We start from the raw sequence: 27,263 nt of genomic DNA on the forward strand, positions 1-27,263 counted from the left end.
CGAGGATACATCGTTCAAGTGAAGAACTCAAGAGTAATGCTAGTGAAAATGAAGAAATCGACTTACGATACACCCGTATACTGTACTGTACTTAGGCAACACACTTCAAATGAGCTTTTAATTTGTATCGGGTGTTTCATTTACGGTTTAGTGAAGCAGGGGATACATAGTTCAAGTGAACAACAGGGCAGCAATGCTAGTTTAAACTAAGAAATCGACGTACGCTAAAGTTGTATCCCGTACTGCACTTAAGCAATATAGTTCGAAAGAGTTTAGAGATACAACTGACATATATGTAACGTTATGTATTCTTTGCTAATAATATATTTCATTCATTTCTTTCCGTAGTATTTTGCGGAGAAATACTAAGATATAAATACCCGATATCGTTAACCTGAAAATACTGCTGGCCCATTTATATGTGAAGTACAGTTCTTTCTCTCTCGCATTCCTTTGTTTCTGAATATTCTTCTCAGCTCTTTCATCTTTGTAGTACATACTCTCTGGCGAGTTCTGACGTTATTGGTCAAAGCCGACGGGTTGCATCCCCTGTTAAACTAAGCCCGAAACCACCGCGTCTCCTATCAGTGCGTGCGACAGACCACGCCAACATGAATTACGGGGTAAGTTAGTCGGTGCCACATCTTAAACGTTTCGACAGAATTCTTATACCTAGACAGAGGAGAGAGAACACTTGTTGACTCGCTGCCTCTAGGAACTTACCTTTCTGACTGAAGAGAACGCCTGCAGGGGTTCAGCGACACCAAACAGGCGGCGCGTCACAGCTGCTCAGGCGACACCACTCCTCCGGCGCACCGCTGCTTTCCATGAACCCAAACAGACCGTCCACGTGCGGGATGGAATCTACAACGTCGTCTTTCCACGACGGCACATATCCGCTCCCGTAGGACTGGCGAATCCTGGGGGGACGTGGTCAATGTATCCTGTGCCGTCACCAGGCAACAGCTCCATAGGCGTCGTTGATAAGACATTGTTGATGGGCATCGCTTCGGATCGGAGCCTCCACGCAGCCTCTACACCTCGAGGGCACGCAACACGCATGCAGCGCTGTGCAAGGCGACCGTTCTGGTGTCAAATACCGCGGAACTACAGACTGAGTAATTATCAGTAATAAAAAACACATCTACATCTACATTAATACTTCGCAAGCCACCCAACGGTGTGTGGCGGAGGGCACTTTACGTGCCACTGTCATTACCTCCCTTTCCGGTTCCAGTCGCGTATGGTTCGCGGGAAGAACGACTGCCGCAAAGCCTCCGCGCGCGCACGAATCCCTCTAATTTTACATTCGTGATCTCCTCGGGAGGTAGAAGTATGGGGAAGCAATATATTCGATACCTCATCCAGAAACGCACCATCTCGAAACATGGAGAGCAAGCTACACGGCGATGCACAGCACCTCTCTTGCAGAGTTTGCCACTTGAGATTGCCATACATCTCCGTAACGCCATCACGCTTACCAAATAACCCTGTGACGAAACGCGCCGCTCTTCTTTGGATCTTCTCTATCTCCTCTGTCAACCCGATCTGGTACGGATCCCACACTGACGAGTAATACTCAACTATAGGTCGAACGAGTGTTTTGTAAGCCACCTGCTTTGTTGATGGACTACATTTTCTAAGGACTTTCCCAATGAATCTCAACCTGGTACCCGCCTCACATAAAATTAATTTTATATGATCATTCCACTTCAAATGGTCCCTCACAGTTTTACTCGGCACGTACCTGCCTAAAACGCATTGTACGATTGCCTTGAACTTTTTACATGAACACTCAACATTGTCAATCTCGGAACAGAAATTTTCGTTTTGATCTGTTAGGGAGCCTGCCTCCTATTACTCTTGCTAAACAGACAAACCTTTCTCCCTTTTTTTTATATTCCTACTTACTTCCATATTCAGGGATGCTCCAACGGTCTGATGATCACTGATTCCCTGTTCTGCACTCACAGAGCGCAATACGTTTGTATCACTTCTGTTCGATGTCTTTCCGTCTGTCGGTACGAACTGTAGCCTCTCTGACAGGAAATCATGAATCCAGGCGCAAAACTGAAGCATCACCATACAGTGCACACAAACGTCTATGGATGTTCACCAAGGTTTCTTTTTCTGCACACAAGAATTCAATAACAGTACGGCGCTTGTAACATGAGTCGTATGAAGACATCATTTTGACACCGTACTACGGCTCTGCCATCTGCCAGAACGGTTCGAAGCTTCACCGGCGCACAGAACAAACATCAAATGTGAACCACCGACGAACACGTTTCTTGATAAAGGTCGGATTGTAGCCTACCGCGATTGCGGTTTATCGCATCGCGACATTGCTGCTCGAGTTCTTCGAGATCCAGTGACTGTTTGCAGAATATGGAACCGATGGGTTCAGGAGGGTAATACGGAACGCCGTGCTGGATCCCTACGGCCTCGTATCACTAGCAGTCGAGATGACAGGCATCTTATCCGCATGGTTGTAACGGATCGTGCACCCACGTCTCGATCCCTGAGTCAACAGATGGGGACGTTTGCAAGACGACAAGCATCTGTACGAACAGTTCGACGACGTTTGCAGCAGCATGGACTATTACCCGGCATGATGGTATGGGGTGCCATTGGCGACAAAACTGGGTCACCTCTTGTTCGCATTGACGGCACTTTGAACAGTGGACGTTACATTTCAGATGTGTTACGACCCGTGAATTTACTCTTCATTCGACCCCTGCCAAACCCTACAATTCAACAGGATAATGCACGACAGCATGTTGCAGGTCCTGTACGGGCCTTTCCGGATACAGAAAATGCTCGACTGCTGCCCTGCCAATCACATTCTCCAGATCTCTCACCAATTGAAAACGTCTGGTCAATGGTGGCAGAGCAACTGGCTCGTCACAAAACGCCAGTCACTACTCATGATGAACTGATGAATCGTGTTGAAGCTGCATGGGCAGCTGTACCTATACACGCCATCCAAGCTCTGTTTGACTTATTGCCCAGGCGTATCAAGGCCGTTATTACGGCCAGAGGTGGTGGTTCAGGGTACTGATTTCTCAGGATCTATGCACCCACACTGCGTGAAAATGTAATCAGATGTCAGTTGTAGTATAATAATTTGTCCAGTGAATACCTCTTTATCATCTGCATTTCTTCTTGGTGTAGCAATTTTAATGGCCAGTAGTGTATATTAATGGCTTTTTTCTTTAATGTGGGCCATTACTTATTGAGCGACCCTCGTAGTATACCGCAGTAGACTGGATCAATGGTCCGCTACAAAGTCGCCTGCATACTAGAGTTTTTCAGTGGGACCGCGCCATGTTGAGCGTGTGGAGTCGACATCGCCCTGTGTGGGTGCAGCTAACGCGTGAGTCTGCAGTCCACGTAGTGGACGCGCCCGTGCTGTGCGACGGACAGCGCCGGCGGGCATCGATCGCAGACTCCGGACTGCGAGCGCCTGCAGGTATGCAATTAGGTCGCCCGGCCGGCCCTCAGAGGTGATCAAGGCGAGAGGCTGCGGCGGGTGACGGCGCCACGACTCCGCCGCTGACGATGGGCGCGCACCGCAGAAACGTCTGCCAGTTCGCAGCCACTCGACTCTGCACACAACGCACAACCTCGTCTGCATCCACATCTGCATGACTACTCTGCAACTCACACTCAATTGCTTGGCAGAGGGTTCATATTTACCGTTCCACCCTCGAACAGCCAGCGGGGAAAGGGAACACTTAAATCTTTCCTTACCACCTCTGACGTCTTGCATTTTTATTGCAATATTCATTTCTCTTGATGCAGGTGCATGTCAACAAAATATTTTCGCACTCGGAGCAGATAGTTGTGTCCACAATGAGATTTTCACTCTGCAGCGGAGTGTGCGCTGGTATGAAACTTTCCGGCAGATTAAAACTGTGTGTCGGACCGAGACTCGAACTCGGGACCTTTGCATTTCGCCGGCACGTGCTCTACCAACTGAGCAACCAGAGCATGGCTCACGCTCTGTCCTCACAGCTTTACTTCAGCCAGTACCTCGTTCCTACTTTCCAAACTTTATAGAAGCTCTCCTGCGAACCTTGCAGAACTAGCACTCCTGAAAAAAAGGATATTGCGGAGACATGGCTTAGCCACAGCCTGGGGGGATGTTTCCGGTATGAGATTTTCAATCTGCTGCGCAACGTGGGCTGATATGAAACTTCCTGGCCGATTAAACTTGTGTGCCGGACAGAGACTCGAACTCGGGACCTTTGCCTTTCGAGGGCAAGTGCTCAACCAACTGAGCTACCCAAGCAGATATTTGTATATTGAAATTCCGTGGAAAGACCTCTCCGCAACGACAAACGCACTTGTTTTACTGAGCGTCACACCACCTTGCATATCGTATCCGTGGCACTCTGCGCTATTTCGCGAATACAAAACGAGCTGCCCCTCATCGAACTTTCTCCATGTCCTGCGTCAGTCACAAGTGATGAGGATGTCACACCGTAAAGCAATACTCCAGAAGAGGACGCAGAAGCGTAGTGTTACCATTTCTTTAGTAGAACTGCTATGCTTTCTAAGTGTTCTGCCATTAATCCCCAGCCTTTGGTCACTCCACAGCATTATCTACGTGCTCGTTCCATTTGAAGTTATTCGTGAATGGAATGCCTAAGTCTTTAGTTGAATTGACAGCTTCTAGAATTGCGCAATTTGTCGCCTAACTGAAACTGAGTGGATCCATGTGGATGACTTGACATTTTTCATTATTTAGAGTCAATTGCCACTTGTCACACGGTAAAGATATCTTGTCTAAATCTTTCTGCAATTGGTTTTGAACTTCTGATGACTCTACTAGATAGTAAATGAAACATCATTTGCAAACAATCTAAGAAGACTGCTCAGGTTATCTCATAAATCGTTTATGTAGATTAGGAACAGCGGACGGCCGTTCAACACTCCCGTGGGGAACGCAGTACGAGTGAATCACTTCTGTTCTTTTCGATGTCTTCCCTTCTGTCAGTACGAACTGTGGCATTTCTGACAGGAAATCACGAATCCAGTCGCACAACTAAGACGATATTTCGTAGGAACGCAGATCGAGAAGAACTCGCTCGTGAAGCAATGTATCGAAAGACTTTTTGGAAATCTAGAGACGTGGAATCAGTTGTCGATAGCACTAATTACTTCACGAGAACAAAGCGCTAGTTGCTTTGTACAAGAACGATATTATCTTAATCAATGATGATTGTTTGTCAATAGACCGTTTTCTTCGAGGTAACTGACAATGTTCGAATACAGTTTGTGTTCCAACATCCTACTGCATATCACCGTTAGCGATATGATTCGGTAATTCACAGGATTACTCCTGTCTCCTTTCTTGAGTACTGTTATCACTTGTGCAACTTTCCAGTCTCTAGATACGGATCATTTGTACAGCGAGAGGTTGTATATGATTGCCAAGTTTGGAGCTATTGTATCAGCATACTCTGAAAGGAATCTGAGAGTACACGACCTGGGCCGGAAGACTTGCCTTTATTTAGTGATTTGTGTTTTTGTTGTGGTCTTCAGTCCTGAGACTGGTTTGATGCAGCCCTCCATGCTACTCTATCCTGTGCAAGCTTTTTCATCTCCCAGTACCTACTGCAGCCTACATCGTTCTCAGTCTGCTTAGGGTATTCATCTCTTGGCCTCCCTCTACGATTTTTACCCTCCACGCTGCCATCCAATACTAAATTGGTGATCCCTTGATGCCTCAAAACATGTCCTACCAACCGATCCCTTCTTCTAGTCAAGTTGAGCCACAAGCTCCTCTTCTCCCCAATTCTATTCAATACCTCCTCATTAGTTATGTGACCTACACATCTAATCTTCAGCATTCTTCTGTAGCACCACATTTCGAAAGCTTCTATTCTCTTCTTGTCCAAACTATTTATCGTCCATGTTTCACTTCCATATATGGCTACACTCCATACAAATACTTTCAGAAACGACTTCCTTACATTTAAATCTATACTCGATGTTAACAAATTTTTCTTCTTCAAAAACGCTTTCCTTGCCATTGACAGTCTACATTTTATATCCTCTCTACTTCGACAATCATCAGTTATTTTGCTCCCCAAATAGCAAAACTCCTTTACTACTTTAAGTGTCACATTTCCCAATCTAATTCCCTCAGCATCACCCGACTTAATTGGACTACATTCCATTATCGTCGTTTTGCTTTTGTTGATGTTCATCTTATACCCTCATTCCAAGACACCGTCCATTCCGGTCAACTGCTCTTCCAAGTCCTTTGCTGTCTCTGACAGAATCACAGTGTCATTGGCGAACCTCAAAGTTGTTATTTCTTGTCCATGGATTTATTACCTACTCCGAATTTTTCTTTTGTTTCCTTCACTGCTTGCTCAATATACAGATTGAATAACATCGGGGAGAGGCTACAACCCTGTATCACTCCTTTCCCAACCACTGCTACACTTTCATGCCCTTCGATTCTTATAACTGCCATCTGGTTCCTGTACAAATTGTAAGTAGCCTTTCGCTCCCTGTATTTTACCCTTGAGACCTTCAGAATTTGAAAGAGAGTATTCCAATCAACATTGTCGAAAGCTTTCTCTAAGTCTACAAATGCTAGGAACGTAGGTTTGCCTTTCCTTAATCTAGGATAAGTCGTAGTGTCAGTATTGCCTCACATGTTCCAACATTTCTAAGGAATCCAGACTGATCTTCCCCGAAGTTCTTTTCTACCAGTTTTTCCATTCGTCTGTAAAGAATTCGAGTTAGTATTTTGCAGCTGTGACTTATTAAACTTATAGTTCGGTAATTTTCACATCTGTCAACACCTGCTTTCTTTGGTATTGGTATTATATTCTTCTTGAATTCTGAGGGTATTTCGCCTGTCTCATACATCTTGCTCACCAGATGGTAGAGTTTTGTCAGGACTGGCTCTCCCAAGGCTGTCAGTAGTTCTAATGGAATGTTGTCTACTCCGAGGGCCTTGTTTCGACTCAGATCTTTCAGTGCTGTGTGCAGTATCGTATCTCCCATTTCATCTTCATCTACATTCTCTTCCATTTCCATAATATTGTCCTCAAGTACATAGCCCTTTAGTGATTTAGGCTGCTATTAATGTAGGCTCATTCTTACAAAGAAGAAGACAGCAACGAGCCGCTATTAATAATGCTATTTATTTAAGTAAATAGCGCCGCAATCGGTTTCGAACTGGCAAATTCATCATCAGACGGCTGCTCGTAAGACTCAGTAGATGCACTTTACATAATCGTCAGTTTTCGATTTTTGTTCTCCCACTGTAGTGAAATATTCATGGTGTGTCGGTGCCCTACGGTAGAACACAATGTTAGAAGCGCCCTAACTAAAACACACTAACCTCCAAACGATGTAATGCAGAGTAAACAAATATGTGAGGTTATGTGGTTATGGTACTTGCATCCGGCCTCTCCCGCCGGAGGTTCGAGTCCTCCTTCGGGCATGGGTGTGCGTTTGTTGTTCGTAGCATAACTTAGTTTATGTGAAGTCTAGGGACTGATGACCTCGGCAGTTTGGTCCCATAGGAATTCGCATTCATTTCAACGTTTGAACAGTACTTACATCGAAAATTCCGCGAAATTTTTGCAAAGTAGTTGGATTGTATTTTTGAAATATTGCAAAGTATATGCAGCACTTACATGATTTGTATATCACCATATTGCGCAAAGCAACACACACGCACACACACACACACACACACACACACACACCAAAAAGTACTTGCCACATGTAAAGATTGCGGCTTCACAAATTCAACAGTGCCAGAGATGTTCTCTCTCAGAGATATTACAATATATAGATTAATTGGGAGAGCCAATCACGACAAAACTCTACCAGCTGGTGAGCAAGATGTATGAGACAGGTGAAATACACTCAGACTTCAAGAAGAATATAATAATTCCAATCCCAAAGAAAGCAGGTGCTGACAGATGTAAAAATTACCGAACTATCAATTTAACAAGTCACAGCTGCAAAATACTAACGCGAATTCTTTACAGACGAATGGAAAAACTGGTTGATGCGGACCTCGGGGAGGATCAGTTTGGATTCCGTCGAAATGTCGGAACACGTGAGGCAATACTGACCTTACGACTTATCTTAGAAGAAAGATTAAGAAAAGGCAAACCTACGTTTCTAGCATTTGTAGACTTAGAGAAAGCTTTTGACAATGTTGACTGGAATACTCTCTTTCAAATTCTGAAGGTGGCAGGGGTAAAATACACGGAGAGAAAGGCTATTTACAATTTGTACAGAAACCAGATGGCAGTCATAAGACTCGAGGGGCATGAAAGGGAAGCAGTGGTTGGGAAAGGAGTGAGACAGGGTTGTAGCCTCTCCCCAATGTTATTCAATCTGTATATTGAGCAAGCAGTAAAGGAAACAAAAGAAAAATTTGGAGTAGGTATTAAAATTCATGGAGAAGAAATAAAAACTTTGAGGTTCGCCGATGACATTGTAATTCTGTCAGAGACAGCAAAGGACTTGGAAGAGCAGTGAACGGAATGGACAGTGTCTTGAAAAGAGGATATAAGATGAACACCAAAAAAAGCAAAACGAGGATAATGGAATGTAGTCAAATTAAATCGGGTGATGCTGAGGGAATTAGATTGGGAAATGAGACACTTAAAGTAGTAAAGGGGTGTTGCTATTTAGGAAGTAAAATAACTGATGATTGTCGAAGTAGAGAGGATATAAAATGTAGACTGGCAATGGCAAGGAAAGCGTTTCTGAAGAAGAGAAATTTGTTAACATCGAATATAGATTTATGTGTCAGGAAGTCGTTTATGAAAGTATTTGTTTGGAGTGTAGCCATGTATGGAAGTGAAACATGGACGATAACTAGTTTGGACAAGAAGAGAATAGAAGCTTTCGAAATGTGGTGCTACAGAGGAATGCTGAAGATTAGATGGGTAGATCACGTAACTAATGAGGAGGTATTGAATAGGATTGGGGAGAAGAGAAGTTTGTGGCACAACTTGACTAGAAGAAGGGATCGGTTGGTAGGACATGTTTTGAGGCATCAAGGGATCACAAATTTAGCATTGGAGGGCAGCGTGGAGGGTAAAAATCGTACAGGGAGACCAAGAGATGAATACACTAAGCAGATTCAGAAGGATGTAGGTTGCAGTAGGTACTGGGAGATGAAGCAGCTTGCACAGGATAGAGTAGCATGGAGAGCTGCATCAAACCAGTCTCAGGACTGAAGACAACAACAACATTGATTAATTTGATTTCATACTATGTATGTTTATAAAGAATAAGCGTCACATCATGAACAATTAAAACACAAAGGTAAACCTTACATTATGGGCCTATAATATTACACATGAAGTAGGCAGATGTAGTAACCAGTTTGTGTGAATGCTATTTACATGGTATTATGTAAATACTGTGCTGTATACAGGGAACAAGGAGGTGAGATAAAATGAATAATATGAGAGTGTCAATTATATTAACATAGTATGAGGCACTGAAATTAAGAATCAGCTTTACAGTTGCAGTAATGTGTGACTGAGTGTAAAGCAGTGCCAAAGAAGTTCATGTATTACAATACATACATTGCTTTTATTTGATAGTGGAATTTTTAAAAAGAATCGGGGTAATAGAACCGCTCGGCCACAGTGGCCGGCTGCTTAATGCTAAGTAGTGTCTTAACCCGCTTTTGCTTCATAAAATTAGGCAGTGATTTTTACAAGCAGAAGGAAGACTTATATGAAGCAGTAAATGAGCCCCAAAAAGAAACTCACGAAACTGTGAGAGAAAAACTATCCGAAAGATTTACACTGCAGTGTGTCTAAGTCCGACACCAACAACAGTTCTTTAGACGAATTTTCTTGAGTTATCAGCCGCGTAGAGCTGTTGGTGAGAGGCAGTGCACCGTTACCAATGGGGGTATACGAGACATGGCCCTCCGAATCTTAACTGAGATGAAAACTGCTGATTTCAAATCTTCTTCGATCTTGTGAATTACCGAATCATATCGCTAACGGTGATTTGAAGTAGGATGTTGGAACACAAACTGTATTCGAACATTGTCAGTTACCTCGAAGAAAACGGTCTATTGACAAACAATCATCATTGATTAAGAAAATATCGTTCTTGTACAAAGCAACTAGCTCTTTGTTCTCGGGAAGCAATTAGTAATTAGGATCTCAGATCTATCCCATATTCCTAGATTTCCCGGTGGCTTTTGATACTGTTCCTCACAAGCGACTATTAATCAAATCGTATCAGTTGTGTCACTGGATTCGTGATTTCCTCTCACAGAGGTCACAGTTCGTAGCGATGGACGGTAAACCATCGAGTAGAACAGAAGTCAAATCTGGCGTTTCGCAAGGTAGTGTCATAGGCCCTCTGCTGCTCCTGATTTATATTAACGATCTAGCCGGCCGCAGTGGCCCTGCGGTTCTGGCGCTGCAGTCCGGAACCGAGGAACTGCTACGGTCGCAGGTTCGAATCCTGCCTCGGGCATGGGTGTGTGTGATGTCCTTAGGTTAGTTAGGTTTAAGTAGTTCTAAGTTGTAGGGGACTTATGACCTAAAATGTTGAGTCCCATAGGGCTCAGAACCATTTGAACCATTTATTAACGATCTAGGCGATAATCTGAGCAGCCCCCTTAGATTGTTTGCAGATTACACTGTAATTTACCGTCTACTAAAACCATCGGACGATCAATTCAAATTACGAAATGATCTAGAGAGAATTTCTGTATGGTGCGAAAAGTGGCAATTACCAATAAACAAAGAAAAGCGCGATGTCATCCACATGGGTACTAAAAGAAATCCGATAAATTTAGGGTATACGATAAATCGCACAAATCTAAGGGCTGTCATTTCGACCAAATACCTAGGAATTACATTTAAGAGCAACTTAAATTGGAAATACCACATAGATAATACTGTGGGGAAGGCAAAACAAAGACTGCTCTTTGTTGGCAGAACACGTAGAAGGTGCGACAAACCCACTAAAGAGACAGTCTATATTACACTTGTCCGTCCTCTGCTGGAATACTGCTGCGCAGTTTAGGATCCTTTGCAGGTAGGATTGAAGGAGGACATCGAAAAAGTGCAAACAAGGGCAGCTCGTTTCGTGTTATCGCGCAATAGGGGTGAGAGTGTCACTGATATGATACGCGAGTTGGGGTGGCAGTCACTGAAACAAAGGCGGTTTCCTTTGCGGCGAGATCTATTTACGAAATTTCAATCACCAACTTTCGTCGGTAATTAATTTTCCCCTGTTTTGTAATAATTACATAAGCAAGAGCCTATGAACTGCGTCTTATTCAGAACATTAGGATAAGTGACATCTTTTGTGTACTTTACGTGCTTCGCTTGTATCACACCTGATATTAGCAATACTATGCATTTTTAAGCTTTTTTGTCACTGCCGAACGCACGCTGGGAACGAAGAACTGTACAAACCGCTGTCATAAGCCGTTCTTCGTAAGACAAAAGCTTTAACAATTAAAAAAAAAAGATTTCCAGTGGGTCTTAGCAGCTAAAATTTTTACACTCCATTTTTTCCCTTGTATTCTTCCTGCAGCAAAAAATTTCAGGGTGGGCTTCTACATGTCGGGTCGACCATTTCCTTTTAAGTGTTACTAATATTCAGTGCCTTATACGAGGTATCAGAATCCAAGATTAGTGGCTACAACCAAGAACTTTACTATGATTTTTATACAGCGTGGTTCCGTGATTATGTAAGAAACTTTCAGGGGTGATGAAGAAAGGTGAATGTGTCAATTTAAAGAAACAACACTTGTCCAGAAATGAGAGATTCGAAAGTTATAAGCGAAAATCGTTCTCATACCTATGGCAGTGGAATTATCGGTACTGTTGTCGATAAGACTGTAAGACAGGCAACTTCCAGAGACGGCAGTACGTTCAAAACCAAAAAAGATACGTCTATTAAGCATGAATTCTAAAATGCATACCTTAACAGACTTGAAAGACTCTCTTCTACTAAATACGTAGTCATAGCTCTTAAGGTATACGATTTAGAGACCATGTTTACTAGACTTTTCTTCTATTTTGCTCTATACTACCACCTCTGAAAGATACCTGTACTTCTGTCTTTCCAACTACACTACCAGTGCTTGCATTCCACTGCCAGACGTAACAGAACTTCCCTGGATATGGAAGTAAATAGGAATATAAAAAAAAGGGAGGATAGTTTATCTGTTTAGCAAGAGTAATAGAAGGCAGATTTAAGATTACAGATCAGATCAAAACGAAAATTTCTGTTCCGACACTGACAATGCTGAGTGTTTATGGAAAAAGTTCAAGGCAATCGTAAAATGCGTTTTAGACAGGTACGTGCCGAGTAAAACTGTGAGGGACGGGAAAAATCCCACCGTGGTTCAACAACAAAGTTAGGAAACTACTGCGAAAGCAATGACAGCTTCACTACAAGTTTAAACGCAGCCAAAACCTCTCAGACGAACAGAAGCTAAACGATGTCAAAGTTAGCGTAAGGAGGACTATGGGTGAAGCGTTCAGTGAATTTGAAAGTAAAATTCTATGTACCGACTTGACAGAAAATCGCAGGAAGTTCTGGTCTTAAGTTAAATCAGTAAGTGGCACGAAACAGCATATCCAGACACTCCGGGATGATGATGGCATTGAAACAGAGGATGACCCGCGTAAAACTGAAATACTAAACACCTTTTTCCAAAGCAGTTTCAAAGACGAAGACCGCACTGCAGTTCCTTCTCTAAATCCTCGCACAAACGAAAAAAATGGCTGACATCAAAACATGTGTCCAAGCAATAGAAAAGAAACTGGAATCACTCAATAGAGGAAAATCCACTGGACCTGACGGGATACCAATTCGATTCTACACAGAGTACGCGAAAGAACTTGCCCCCCTTCTAACAGCCGTGTACCACAAGTTTCTAGAGGAAAGGAAGGTTCCAAATGATTGGAAAAGAGCACAGGTAGTCCCAGTCTTCAAGAAGGGTCGTCGAGCAGATGAGCAAAACTATAGACCTATATCTCTGACGTCGATCTGTTGTAGAATTTTAGAACATGTTTTTGCTCGAATCTCATGTCGTTTTTGGAAACCTAGAATCTACTCTGTAGGAATCCACATGGATTCCGGAAACAGCGATCGTGTGAGACCCAACTCGCTTTATTTGTGCGTGAGACCCAGAAAATATTGGATACAGGCTCCCAGGTAGATGCTATTTTTCTTGACTTCCAGAAGGCGTTCGATACAGTTCCGCACTGTCGCCTGATAAATTAAGAGCCTACGGAATATCAGAACAGCTGTGTGGTTGGATTGAAGAGTTTTTAGCCAACAGAACACAGCATGCTGTTTTCAATGGAGAGACGTCTACAGACGTTAAAGTAACCTCTGGCGTGCCACAGGGGACTGTTATGGGCCCATTGCTTTTCACAATATATATAAATGACCTAGTAGATAGTGTCGGAAGTTCCATGCGAGTTTTCGCGGATGATGCTGCAGTATACAGAGAAGTTGCAGGATTAGAAAATTGTAGTAAAATGCAGGAACATCTGCAGCGGATAGGCACTTGGTGCAGGGAGTGGCAACTGACCCTTAACACAGACAAATGTAATGAATTGCGAATACATAGAAAGATCCTTTATTGCATGATTATATGATAGCAGAACAAACATAGGTAACAGTTACTTCTGTAAAATATCTGGGAGTATGCGTGCGGAACGATTTGAAGTGGACTGATCATATAAAATTAATTGTTGGTAAGGCGGGTACCAGGCTGAGATTCATTGGGAAAGTCCTTAGAAAATGAAGTCCATCAACAAAGGAGGTGGCTTACAAAACACCCGTTCGACCTACACTTGAGTATTGCTCATCAATGTGGGATCCGTACCAGATCGGGTTGACGGAGGAGATAGAGAAGATTCAAAGAAGAGCGGCGCGTTTCGTCACAGGGTTATTTGGTAAGCGTGATAGCGTTACGGAGATTTTTAGCAAACTCAAGCGGCAGACTCTGCAAGAGAGGCGCTCTGCATCGAGGTGTAGCTTGCTGTCCTGGTACGAGAGGGTGCGTTTCTGGATGAGGTATCGAATATATTGCTTTCTCCTACTTATACCTCCCAAGGAGATCACGAATTTAAAGTTAGAGCGATTCGAGCGCGCACGGAGGCTTTCCGGCAGTCGTTCTTCCCGCGAACCATACGCAACTGGAACTGGAAAGGAAGGTAATGGCAGTGGCACGTAAAGTGTCCTCCGCCACATACCGTTGGGTGGCTTGCAGAGTATAAATGTAGATGTAGATGTAGAACTATTTTCGCTTGTAACTTTTGGCTCTGTCATTTGTGGACCAGTGTTATTTACCTCAAATTGATACATTTGCCTTTCTCCATCATCCCTGAAGGTTTGTATCATCACAGTATCACCCTGTCTAACTTAGTACTACAAAAGAAACTCCATCATTCACCGTTAAGTACAACTGAACCAGTAAGTATACATGGTGTAAAGAAGCTTACTGATGTGTTACATTTTTGTAGATATATCGTTGTATTTATTGTCAGCTTGTCTACCAATACAACAGATCAGTAGAATACTTGAAAAACGCAGCGAGTGTACAAAATAGATTGCTTACAAAACAATCGTGCGATCCATCCTGGAATATTGCTCAAGCGTGTGCGAACCGCAGCAGGTACGCCTAACAGGGTATACAGGGTGTATACAGAGGAGGGCAGCACGAATGGTCACAGGTTTGTTTGACCCGTGGCAACGTGTCACTAGGATGCTGAAATAAATGAACTGGCAGCCGCTTGGCGATAGAAGCAAACTATTCTGAAAGTCCGTTCACACAACTTAAGGAAACAGTTTTAATAAACCAGGAGTATAGTTATGCGTCTTGTGTATTTGTACTTTACGAGTTGCGAAGATGATATTACACTATTTAATAGGTACATAGAGGCGTTTAAGTGTTTACGTACTCATTCTTCCTATGCGCCAAACACAAACGCAATGGGAAGAAACTGTAAAACGTCATACAGTGGGAAGTACCCTCCCCCATGCACTTCATAGCGTTTCTCAGAGTATGGGTGTACACCAGTGATAATGACATGGCCGGCCGAGGTGGTTGAGCCTTTCTAGGCGCTACAGTCTGGAACCGCGTGACCGCTATGGTCGCAGGTTCGAATCCTGCCTCGGGCGTGGATGTTTGTGATGTCCTTTAGCTTAGTTACGTTTAAGTAGTTCTAAGTTATAGGGGACTGATGACCTCAGCAGTTAAGTCCCTTAGTGCTCAGAGCCATTTGAACCATTTTTGATAATGACATGGGCGTGGCAAGAAGACGTAGTCTAGGTGGATGGATGGCAGAAGATGAAGGAGATTGCTTGCTGGATTGCAAGGGGAGAAAAAGATATAAGACGATAAGGCGTTACGCAGCGTGGGTAACGGGCACTGGAAGACGTGTAAGAGCCGAAGACCGGAATTAATATGGAAGTCTGGTAGGTGGAGGGGGATGAGGGAAGGTGAATATGCATGATTGGATGTCAAATGGAAACTATAATGAAACGTAAACATACTACTGATACTTATCATTGTGGCGATGTTCGTGATAATAATGGTGGTGGTGGTGCTGATGATGATGACGATGATCGTGATAATGGTGATGATGGAACATGATATATGTGATGCAATGCTCTACTGAATATTAGGGTTTATTAAAAATGAGTAAGAGAGAGTTTCAGAGTCATGATTGAACGATCTTCGCCTACATCTACCCTCCGAAAGCCACATTATCGACTGTGACGAAGGGTAATTTGTATCCACTGTCATTTCCACCCGCCTTGCCCCCGCCATTTCTATCCCAGTCTTGACTGGCCCACGGAAAGAGCAATTCTTAGTAAGCCTCTGTGTTAACAAAAATCTCCCTCATCTTACCTTCATAGACTTTTCGCAAGATATACTTAGAAGGAAACAATATTTTGTTTCCCTTTTCAGGAACTACGCTCTCGGAACACTAGCAGTAGACCATACAGAGGTGCAGAATACCTCTCTTGCATAGCACCGTTTTCCACTAAAGCTGGATCAACACCTCAATGATGCTTACTAAATGAACCTAAAAACGAAACGCGCAACTCTTCTTTATATCTTCTCTATTTCCTCTATTACTCCTATATAGCACGGCTCCCACACTGAAAAGCAATTTTCGAGTACTGTTCAACTAACTGTTTTGTAAACTACTTCCTTTGTGAGTGGACTATACTTCGTCTGGAGTCTTTCAACGAATCTCAGTCTCCCAGTTGCTGTAAAAGTGAGTTGTTTTATGTGGTCGTCCTCCCTTTAAATTGCTCCGTGCCCATATTCGTAGGTAATTTATGGGTGCGACTGCCTCCACTGATTTTTCTGTAATCTTGTAGGTGTACACTGGGGCACAAAAGGCATGGTACAGCGATCGCACATATACAGCTGGTGGAATCTCTTGCATGAGGCACACTATGTGATGAAAAGTATCCGGACACCTGCCTGAAAATGACTTACAAGTTCGTGAATCCTCCATCGGTAGTGCTGAAATTCAATATGATGTTGGCCCACCCTTAGCCTTCGTTACAGCTACCACTCTCGCAGGTGTACGTCCAATCAGGTGCTGGAAGGTTTGTTGGGAAATGGCAGAGATTCTTCACGGAGAGAACGTATCGATTTCAGTCGGTGAGGACAGGTAAGATGTCGGCGTTCCAAAACATCCCAACGGTGTTCTATAAGATTCAGGTCCAGGCAGTCCATTACAGGAATATTATTGTCGTGTAACCACTCCGCCACAAGCCGTGCATTATGAAGAGGTGTTCGATCGTCTTGAAAGATGCAATCGCCATCGGCGAATTGCTCTTCAACAGTGTGAACCAAGAAGGTGCTTAAAACATCTATGTGGACCTGTGCTGTGATAGTGCACGGAAGACAACAAGGGGTGCAAGCCCCCGCCATGAAAAACGCGACCCCATCATAACACCACCGCCTCCAAATGTTACTGTTGGCACTACACACGTTGGCAGATGACGTTCACCGGGCATTCGCCATACCCACACCCTGCCATCGGATCGCCACATCGTGTACCATAATTCGTCACTGCACACAACGTTTTTCCACTGTCCCGTCGTCCAATGTTTACAGTCCTTACACCAAGCGAGGCGACGTTTGGCATTTACCGACGTGATGTGTGGCTCATGAGCAGCCGCTCGACCATGAAATCCAAGTTTTCTCACCTCCCGCGTAACTGTCATAGTACTTGCAGTGGATCCTGATGCAGTTTGGAATTCCTGTGTCATGGTCTGGCTAGATGTCTGCGTATTACACATTAAGAGCCTCTTCAACTGTCGGCGGTCTCTGTCAGTCAACAGACGAGATCGGCTTATACGCTTTTGTGCAGTACGTTTTCCTTCACGTTTCCACTTCACTATCACATCGGAAACAGTAGACCTATGGATGTTTACGAGTGGAGCAATCTCGCGTACAAATATATGACACAAGTGACGGCCAATCACCTGCCCACGTTTCAAGTCCGTGAGTTCCGCGGAGAGCCCCATTTCGCTCTCACACGATGTCTAATGACTACTGAGGTCACTGATATGGATTACCTGGCAGTAGGTGGCAGCACAATGGACCTAACATGAAAAACGTATGTTTTTGGTGGTGTCCTAATTCTTTTGATCATTTAAAGCGGGGTGGATTGCCTGTACTGTCCTCTGTACTCAGTTGATTCCTGTGAAAAGATTTTCGACGTGATTAAGAGGCATTGAACGCGGAGTGGTAGTTGGAGGTAGATGCAAGGGATCTTGCAGTTCGGAAATTGTTAGAGAATTCTGTGTTCCAAAACCCACAGTCTCAAGACTGTGCCGAGAATATCAAATTTCAGTCATTGCCTCTCACTACGGACAACGCAGTGGTCGACTGCATCTTTCAATACGATCGAGCACCTGTTCATGATGCACGGTCTGTGGAGGAGTGGTTACATGACAATAACATCCCTGTAACTCACTGGCCTGGCCTTCACAGAGTCCTGACCTGAATCCTATGGAATACCTTCAGGATATTTTGGAACGCCGACTTCGTGCCAGGCCTCACCGACCGACATCTCCTCAGTGCAGCACTCCGTGAAGAATGGGCTGTCATTCCCCAAGAAACCTTGCAGCACCTGACTGAACGTATGCCTGCGAGAGTAGAAGCTGTAATCAAGGCTAAGGGTAGGTCACCGATGGAGGGCGCCACGAACTTGTAGGTCATTTTCAGCCAGGTGTCCGGATACTTCTCAGCACATTGTGTATATTTCTGTAGTCCTGCTATGTGTTTAGAAGCCATAAGACATGACTAACTTACTGTGTTCAAAATGCGTAAAGAAATGTGGTTGAAAGGGGTAATGTGCTCATGACATGCTGTTTTTATAGCATTATGTTCACAATATCCACATTAACTTTTTTCCTTTCTTTCTTTCTTCCTTTTTTTGGTACTTTTACTAAGTTCTAATCAATACTTGATTTCATTTTACATCCCATTACACAAGTTCACACATAACAACAGTTGTACTACGAAAAGCGGAACGTAACACATAGTGCACTAGGTATTCAATAAATGACATGTGAAGTTCAAATGGCACTGAGCTCTATGGGACAACTGCTGCGGTCATCAGTCCCCTAAAACTTATAACTACTTAAACCTAACTAACCTAAGCACATCACACGCATCCATGCCCGAGGCAGGATTCGAACCTGCGACCATAGCGGTCGCGCGGTTCCAGACTGTAGCGGCTAGAACCGCTCGGCCACTCCGGCCGGCCATGTGAAGTTGATCACAATTGAAACGACATTATTCCAGGACTAAAGCCCTTTCGACAATGACGTCGCTAAAACGATGTCGCAAAAATATATTTATGAGGGTTGTCCGGAAAGTAATGTATTGCATTTTTTTCTGCAACAATTCTTTACTGAACATAACGAGAATTACACAAACGAAAGAATGGGTTTTATCTACACACTACATTTTTCCACGTAATCTCCGTCCCGTTCTATCGCCTTTCTCTATCGCGAAACAAAGGCGTATATACCCTGTCGGTACCATCCCTTGTCGTAGTGGTGGAACCAGGACTTTACTGTGTGAATTATATCCTCATCGTCCTGAAAATATCTCCTACAAGTGACAATCTTTAATGCCCCAAACAAGAGGAAGTCCGAGGGGGCTAGGTCAGAGCTGTCAGGTGTGACAGCCGTCGATGGTCTCCCCCACCGCTCCAAATCGTGAGATCCGCCGAACCGCCTTCTGATGACCTCACCCTCCATGCCCAGCGACTAATTGTACTTCTGTCGTTAGACTAGATTAGATTACATTAATACAGCGTGTTTCAAAAATGACAGGTAAATTTAAACGGCAATAAAAACTAAACGAGCAGCGATAGAAATACACCATTTGTTGCAATATGCTTGGGACAACAGTACATTTTCAGGCGGACAAACTTCCTAAATTACAGTAGTTACAATTTTCAACAACAGATGGCGCTGCAAGTGATGTGAAAGATATAGAAAACAATGCAGTCTGTGGGCGCGCCATTCTGTACATCGTCTTTCTGCTGTAAGCGTGTGCTGTTCACAACGTGCAAGTGTGCTGTGGACAACATGGTTTATTCCTTAGAACAGAGGAAAAATTTCAACGGACTGGGAACGTGACAGATGAACATGCTGGAAAGGTAGGGCGACCGCGTACGGCAACCACAGAGGGCAACGCGCAGCTAGTGCAGCAGGTGATCCAACAGCGGCCTCGGGTTTCCGTTTGCCGTGTTGCAGCTGCGGTCCAAATGACGCCAACGTCCATGTATCGTCTCATGCGCCAGAGTTTACACCTCTATCCATACAAAATTCAAACGCGGCAACCTGTCAGCGGCGCTACGATTGCTGCACGAGAGACATTCGCTAACGATATAGTGCACAGGATTGCTGACGGCGATATGCATGTGGACAGCATTTGGTTTACTGACGAAGCTTATTTTTACCTGGACGGCTTCGTCAATAAACATAACTGGCGCATATGGGGAACCAAAAAGCCCCATGTTGCAGTCCCATCGTCCCTGCATCCTCAAAAAGTACTGGTCTGGGCCGCCATTTCTTCCAAAGGTATCATTGGCCCATTTTTCAGATCCGAAACGATTACTGTATCACGCTATCTGGACATTCTTCGTGAATTTGTGGCGGTACAAACTGCCTTAGACGACACTGCGAACACCTCGTGGTTTATGCAAGATGGTGCCCGGACACATCGCACGGCCGACGTCTTTAATTTCCTGAATGAATATTTCGATGATCAAAAATGGTTCAAATGGCTCTGAGCACTATGGGACTCAACTGCTGTGGTTATCAGTCCCCTAGAACTTAGAACTACTTAAACCTAACTAACCTAAGGACATCACACACATCCATGCCCGAGGCAGGATTCGAACCTGCGGCCGTAGCAGTCACACGGTTCCGGACTGCGCGCCTAGAACCGTGAGACCACCGCGGCCGGCTTTCGATGATCGTATGATTGCTTTGGGCTATCCGAAACATACAGGAGGCGGCGTGGATTGGCCTCCCTATTCGCCAGACATGAACCCCTGTGACTTCTTTCTGTGGGGACACTTGAAAGACCAGGTGTACCGCCAGAATCCAGAAACAATTGAACAGCTGAAGCAGTACATCTCGTCTGCATGTGAAGCCATTCCGCCAGACACGTTGTCAAAGGTTTCGGGTAATTTCATTCAGAGACTACGCCATATTATTGCTACGCATGGTGGATATGTGGAAAATATCGTACTATAGAGTTTCCCAGACCGCAGCGCCATCTGTTGTTGACAATTATAACTACTGTAATTTCGAAAGTTTGTCTGCCTGAAAATGTACTGTTGTCCCAAGCATATTGCAACAAACGGTGTATTTCTATCACTGCTCGTTTAGTTTGTATTGCCGTTTCAAATATACCGGTCATTTTTGAAACACCCTGTACTTGTTCCATAGATCATGAATACGACACTTCGTAATGATGTGGAATGTGTCAGATTAATAAAAGATGTCTGTACAAGATATTACATTACACAAAATATTGCATGACACTAATGTTTAAGTTGTTGTTGTTGTTGTTGTTCCTCCCCCCCCCCACTTAATTTATATCTAAAAATTCAAGCAATGATTAGAAGGTGTTGGCATCTAGACATTCTTTCAATTTATTTTTAAAAAGTTAGTTGGCTCTCTGTCAGGCTTTTGATGCTGTTTGGTAGGTGACCAAAGACTTTTGTGGCAGCATAATTTACCCCTTTCTGTGCCAAAGTCAGATTTAACGCTGCATAGTGAAGATCATCCTTTCTCCTGGTGTTATAGCTATGCACACTGCTATTACTTTTGAACTGGATTATTAATAACAAATTTCATAAGTGCATATATATACTGTGAGGTTACTGTGAGGATCCCTAGATCCTTAAATAGATGTCTGCAAGATGACCGTGGGTGGGCTCCAGCAATTATTTTGATTACACGTTTTTGAGCAATGAATACTTTACTACACAACGATGAATTACCCCAGAATATGATGCCATACGAAAGCAGTGAATGAACGTAGGCATAGTAAGCTAATTTACTAAGATTCGTATCACCAAAATTCGCAATAACCCTAATAGCATACGTAGCTGAACTCAGACGTTCCAGCAGACCATCAATGTGTTGCTTCCAGTTTAACCTCTCATTAATGGACACACCTAAAAATTTTGAAAATTCTACCTTAGCTACAGACTTCTGTTCAAAGTCTTCATTTATTAATGGAGTTGTGACATTTACTGTACGGAACTGTATACTGTGTTTTATCAAAATTTAAAGACAGTCCCTTTGCTGAGAAACTCTTAATAATTTTGTGGAAATCATCATTTACAATTACATCACTTAGTTCTTGGTTTTTGTATGTTATTACTATACTTGTATCATCAACAAAAAGAATGTCAGCAGATGTCCCATAGACTTTGCACAAGCGTTTGTGAATATTCCCCACAGTTTCTTTCTCTGCAGCGAGAAATTCAACGACGGCACGTTTCTGTGTAACGTACACCACCTACAGACGCCACTTTGAAACTGTCCTGCAACTACTCTATCTGTTGGAAGTGACGCAAACTTTGCAAGCTCACTCAGGAGACATACGTAACGTTTCGCATTCGTAGCATTGTTTTCGGATGAGAAAAAAAAGGTGGTGCATTACTTTCTGAGTAAGCCTCTTAGAGTATCTGGAATAAAGCCGTCTCTATGCAAAAAGATGTGACTAGGTGTGTAGAATCTGGACTGTTCTTAACTCATTTTCTGAGGCACTTTTAAAAATGATTGTATCACTCTATTTTTAATCCTTCAAAAATTTCATTTTGCACATAGGCTGGTAACCACCATACAGAGCAGCCGGCAGGCTCTCAAAGTGTTCTACATCTACATCTACATCTACATTTATACTCCGCAAGCCACCCAACGGTGTGTGGCGGAGAGGACTTTAAGTGCCACTGCCATTACCTCCATTTCCAGTTCCAGTCGCGTATGGTTCGCGGGAAGAACGACTGCCGGAAAGCCTCCTTGCGCGCTCAGATCTATCTAATTTTACGTTCGTGATCTCCTCGGGAGGTATAATTAGGGGAAAGCAATATATTCGATACCTCACCCAGAAACGCACCATCTCGAAACCTGGACAGCAATCTACACTGCGATCCAGAGCGCCTCTCTTACAGAGTCTGCCACCTGAGTTTGCTAAACATCTCCGTAACGCTACCACGCTTGCCAAATAACCCTGTGACGAAACGCGCCGCTCTTCTTTGGATCTTCTCTATCTCCTCCGTCAAGCCGACCTGGTAGGGATCCCACACTGACGAACAATACTCAAGTATAGGTCGACAAATGTTTTGTAAGCCACCTCCTTTGTTGATGGACTACATTTTCTAAGGACTCTCCCAATGAATCTCAACCTGGTACCCCCCTCACCAACATTTAATTTTATATGATCAATCCACTTCAAATCGTTCCGCACGCATACTCCTAGATATTTTACAGAAGTAACTGCTACCAGTGTTTGTTCTGCTATCGTATAATAATACAATAAAGGATCCTTCTTTCTATGTCTTCGCAATACATTACATTTGTCTATGTTAAGGGTCAGTTGCCACTCCCTGCACCAAGTGCCTATCCACTGCAGATCTTCCTGCATTTCGCTACAATTCTCTAATCCTGCAACTTCTCTGTGTACTACAGTATCATCCGCGAAAAGCCGCATGGAGCTTCCGACGCTATCTACTAGGTCATTATATATATATATATATATATATATATATATATATATATATATATATATATATATATTGTGAAAAGCAATGGTCCCATAACACTCCCCTGTGGCACAAGAGACGTCTCTCCATTGAGAACAACATGCTGTGTTCTGTTTGCTAAAAGGGTGACAATGTGTCGCCTTCTGCTGTTAAGTACCAGACGTGTCCCTCGGAATCTCAGCCGCACAAGTACCCCACCGCATTTCTGAGCATCACTCTGGCAAAGGCCTCCCCCACCCCCACCCCACCCCACCCCCACCCTTCCCCGTGTCTCTCCTCGTAAACGAGGGGTTGGAGCTCCGAGAAATAATAAGGGGGGTGAAGGTCGGCGGGCGACGTTGTACCAGGCAAGGGGTGAGGCGTTGATGGAATCGGGGTGTTGCGTCGCACGGCGGCGCATGCGCAGAGGACGAGCGGCGATGGGTTGGTGGTGGGGTGTAGAGGGAGCAGAGGGGAAGGAGCCGGCCCTGCGATTGTGCGAGAGAAGGGGGTTGGCAGGGAGGGTGGACGGAGGCAGGAGGGCAGAAGGGGGTTGCAGCGTGCTCATTAAATTAACATCAGGCGCACCAGCCGCTATTTCGCCGCGAAACTCTGCGAGGGCTGTGTTGGTCACCACCAAGCGGACTACACACACACACACACACACACACACACACACACACAAACACGCACGCACACACGAAATGGCTTCTGTGAACCAGCTGTCGACGGTGGCAGCAGCGGACTCAGTGCAGACAACATTTTCCCGCGAAAATTTATGTCCAGATGGAAAGCGTCAAAAGAGTAGTTTGTTTAATGCTACAAGAAATGGCGAACATTACACTTGTCAACCCTTTATGTACCTTTTAGTTGCAAACACGTATTTTTCACAGTGTCGCTGAACGTGTCCTGTGCATTGCTAATTCTCTTAACTGGAATCCAAAGAATACGCCTTCTTGTTCTTCATATTCTCCTTATTGTTCCAGAATGGGATTTTCACTCTGCAGCGGAGTGTGCACTGATATGAACCTCCCTGCAAGATTAAAACTGTGTGCCGGACCGAGACTCGAACTCGGGACCTTTGCCTTTCGCGGGCAAGTGCTCAACCAACTGAGCTACCCAAGCACGACTCACGCCCCGTCCTCACAGCTTTACTTCTTCCAGTACCTCGTCTCCTACCTTCCAAACTTAACAAAAGTTCTCCTGCGAACCTTGCAGAAATAGCACTCCTAAAAGAAAGGATATTGCGGAGAGATGGCTTAGCCACAGCCTGGGGGGATGTTTCCAGAATGATATTTTCACTCTGCAGCGGAGTGTGCACTGATATGAACCTCCCTGGCAGACTAAAACTGTGTGCCGGATAGAGACTCGAACTCGGGACCTTTGTCTTTCGCAGGCTAGTGTTCTACCAACTGAGCTACCCAAGAACGACTCACGCCCCGTCCTCACAGCTTTACTTCTGCCAGTGCCTTATTGTCCCTTGTCCCACATCGGCTTTATTTATTTAGTCGTGTCAGAAGCATCGTGCATAAAATCAAGATGATTATCACATACACATCAAGTATATGACAAATACAAAAAGAGTATAAAAGTATACAGATATATAAGCAGGGTCAAGTAGATTTTTTATTTTTTATTTTTTATTTTATGAAGTCTTGGACCAGAACCTGGGCACGTCCAGCGCTTCCTTGGTGGCGTTCATCAAATCCTTCACGGTGCAGGTGCTTGGACACAGCACACAGTGCGTGAGGTGGGTGGTGGTTTGAGTGTGTCCAGAGTCACACAGCGCCGGTTCATCTGAGAGGCACCATTTGCGCATATTCTCTTTGGATCGTGTGACACCACAGCGCAGCCTATTAAGAGATTTCCATGTCGTCCATCCTTCCATATGGCCGGGAGGGAGTTCTTCGTTTGGGACTAACCATTTCCCAAGGTGCGCGTTTTCTTCTCGCCACATTGCCAGCCTCACTTGCTGCGGTGTCCCGACGATGTTTTCTGTCGTGTGCAGGAAGCGTTTTCTAGATTTTACTCGACGGCGGGCTGGCTGGTGTTAGTACAGCGGGTGGGCAGATGAGGTCAAGGCCTTTGTCTTTTCCTTCCTGGCCGCTACTTTCCTTCTAATATCTGGTGGGGCCACGCCTGCCAGGCAGTACAGTTTATCAGTGGGGGTTGGTCTCAGACAGCCTGTGAAGATGCGGCAGGATTCATTGAGCGCTATGTCCACTTGCTTGGCGTGGCTAGAATTATACCACACTGGTCACGCGTTCTCCGCTGTTGAACAGCACAAAGCAAGAGCTGTGCTTCTCACTATTCCAGGCTGTGCCCCCCCCCCCCCCCATGTGGTGCCCGTTAGTTTGCACACAATGTTGTTTCTCGCGGCTTCTTTGTGTTTAGTGTTCATGCAGTGCTTTTTATAGGTGAGTGCTCTGTCCAAGGTGACGCCTAAATATTTTGGTGTTTCGCAGTGGGCACTACTTCCCAGTTAAGTTGTATGTAGTCTTCTTGCAGATTGTCTTGTTTTTAGGTGGAAGGCGCACGTTTGGGTTTTCTCAGGGTTGGGTTTGAGATGGTTCCCCTTATAGTAGGTGGCAAGCTGTTCGAGGGCTTCTGTAAAATTGTGTTCAACAGTTTCAAAGCTGTCTGCTTGAGCGATAATAGCGCAATCATCTGCATATATGAAGCTTTCGGTGCCTTGGGGGAGGGGCTGGTCATTAGTGTATATATATATATATATATATATATATATATATATATATATATATATATATATATATATATATATATCTCAAAAAGTGTTGGGGCCAGTACGCTTCCTTGGGGGAGGCCATTTTTCTGTATCCTCCACCGGCTTCTCTGTCCCTGAAAATCCACGAAGAATCTTCGATTCTGTAGAAAGGTTTCCAATCAGTAAGGTTAGTCTGTAGTCCCTACTCATTGCGTATATTTCCTCCAGGAGCAGTCGGTGGTTCACTATGTCGTAGGCTAGGAAGACAGCCTCGGTGATCTTCCTGTTCTCGAACCCATCCTCTGTGTGTTGCGGTGAAGGATCAGCATGCTTATTAACGAATTTGACACGGTTACTGTATAGGGATGACCCAATGCCCTTCCCCTCGCCACCCCATTACTCCCTGGGGCGGAATATGTGTACCACAAATGCCTGCGAGTGGTAAACGCGGTTGTTCTTGTTATTACAAAAACAGTGGCGGCTGCTGTGTAAGAGCACAAGAACACCCTAACTTTTGACACCTTGTGGATTTATTGGTTATTTTCCTTTCAATGCTGTGAAACGTAACGTAGATGTCGTAATCTGAAATACAAGGCACCAAGTGCACCGCCCACCGCACTGTGCTACGTATTGCTCTTCCAGACTCTGTGAGCCTTAGCATCACACGTTCACTTGTGCACTTTTTAACGTGTTTCTGTGCATGCGCAACTCGCGCGACGACATTGTTTTACGATCCAGGTACAAACGGATTTGATAGACAATGTGCACGGTTCACAGCTAGCCCTAAGCACTCAACTACTAGTTAACGTCAATACCACCAGGTGGTAGCACACTGCAGCAGACTTTTATCCATGTTCACTTGGCATAAATCCCCCTAGGCAGTAGCACACTCCACATATACGAGAATTTACTATGTAGTCCATTTAGATCGGACGTCACTATATTTTATAGTTATACTGATTTTTAAAAAACCTATTTCGTGGGGTTCTAAATAAGATAAAGTACAATAAGTTTTGGATTTTATCATAGAGCAATTCACTTAAGGCACTGAAGACCATAAAGCATATCATCGTCGATTGTGATAATGTAGCATTTATTTGTGCTTCCGACATTTGTTGATCTTATGGTTTATCTGTACCGTAGGTCCACATTGTACACATATGTCTGAACATTCACGAAAAGCTGTCTCACTGAATTCTCGATGTTCACTTAAATATGACGAGGGGAGG

This window comes from Schistocerca gregaria, chromosome 9 (assembly GCF_023897955.1).
Source record: "Schistocerca gregaria isolate iqSchGreg1 chromosome 9, iqSchGreg1.2, whole genome shotgun sequence".
NCBI classification, from domain to species: Eukaryota; Metazoa; Arthropoda; class Insecta; order Orthoptera; family Acrididae; genus Schistocerca; species Schistocerca gregaria.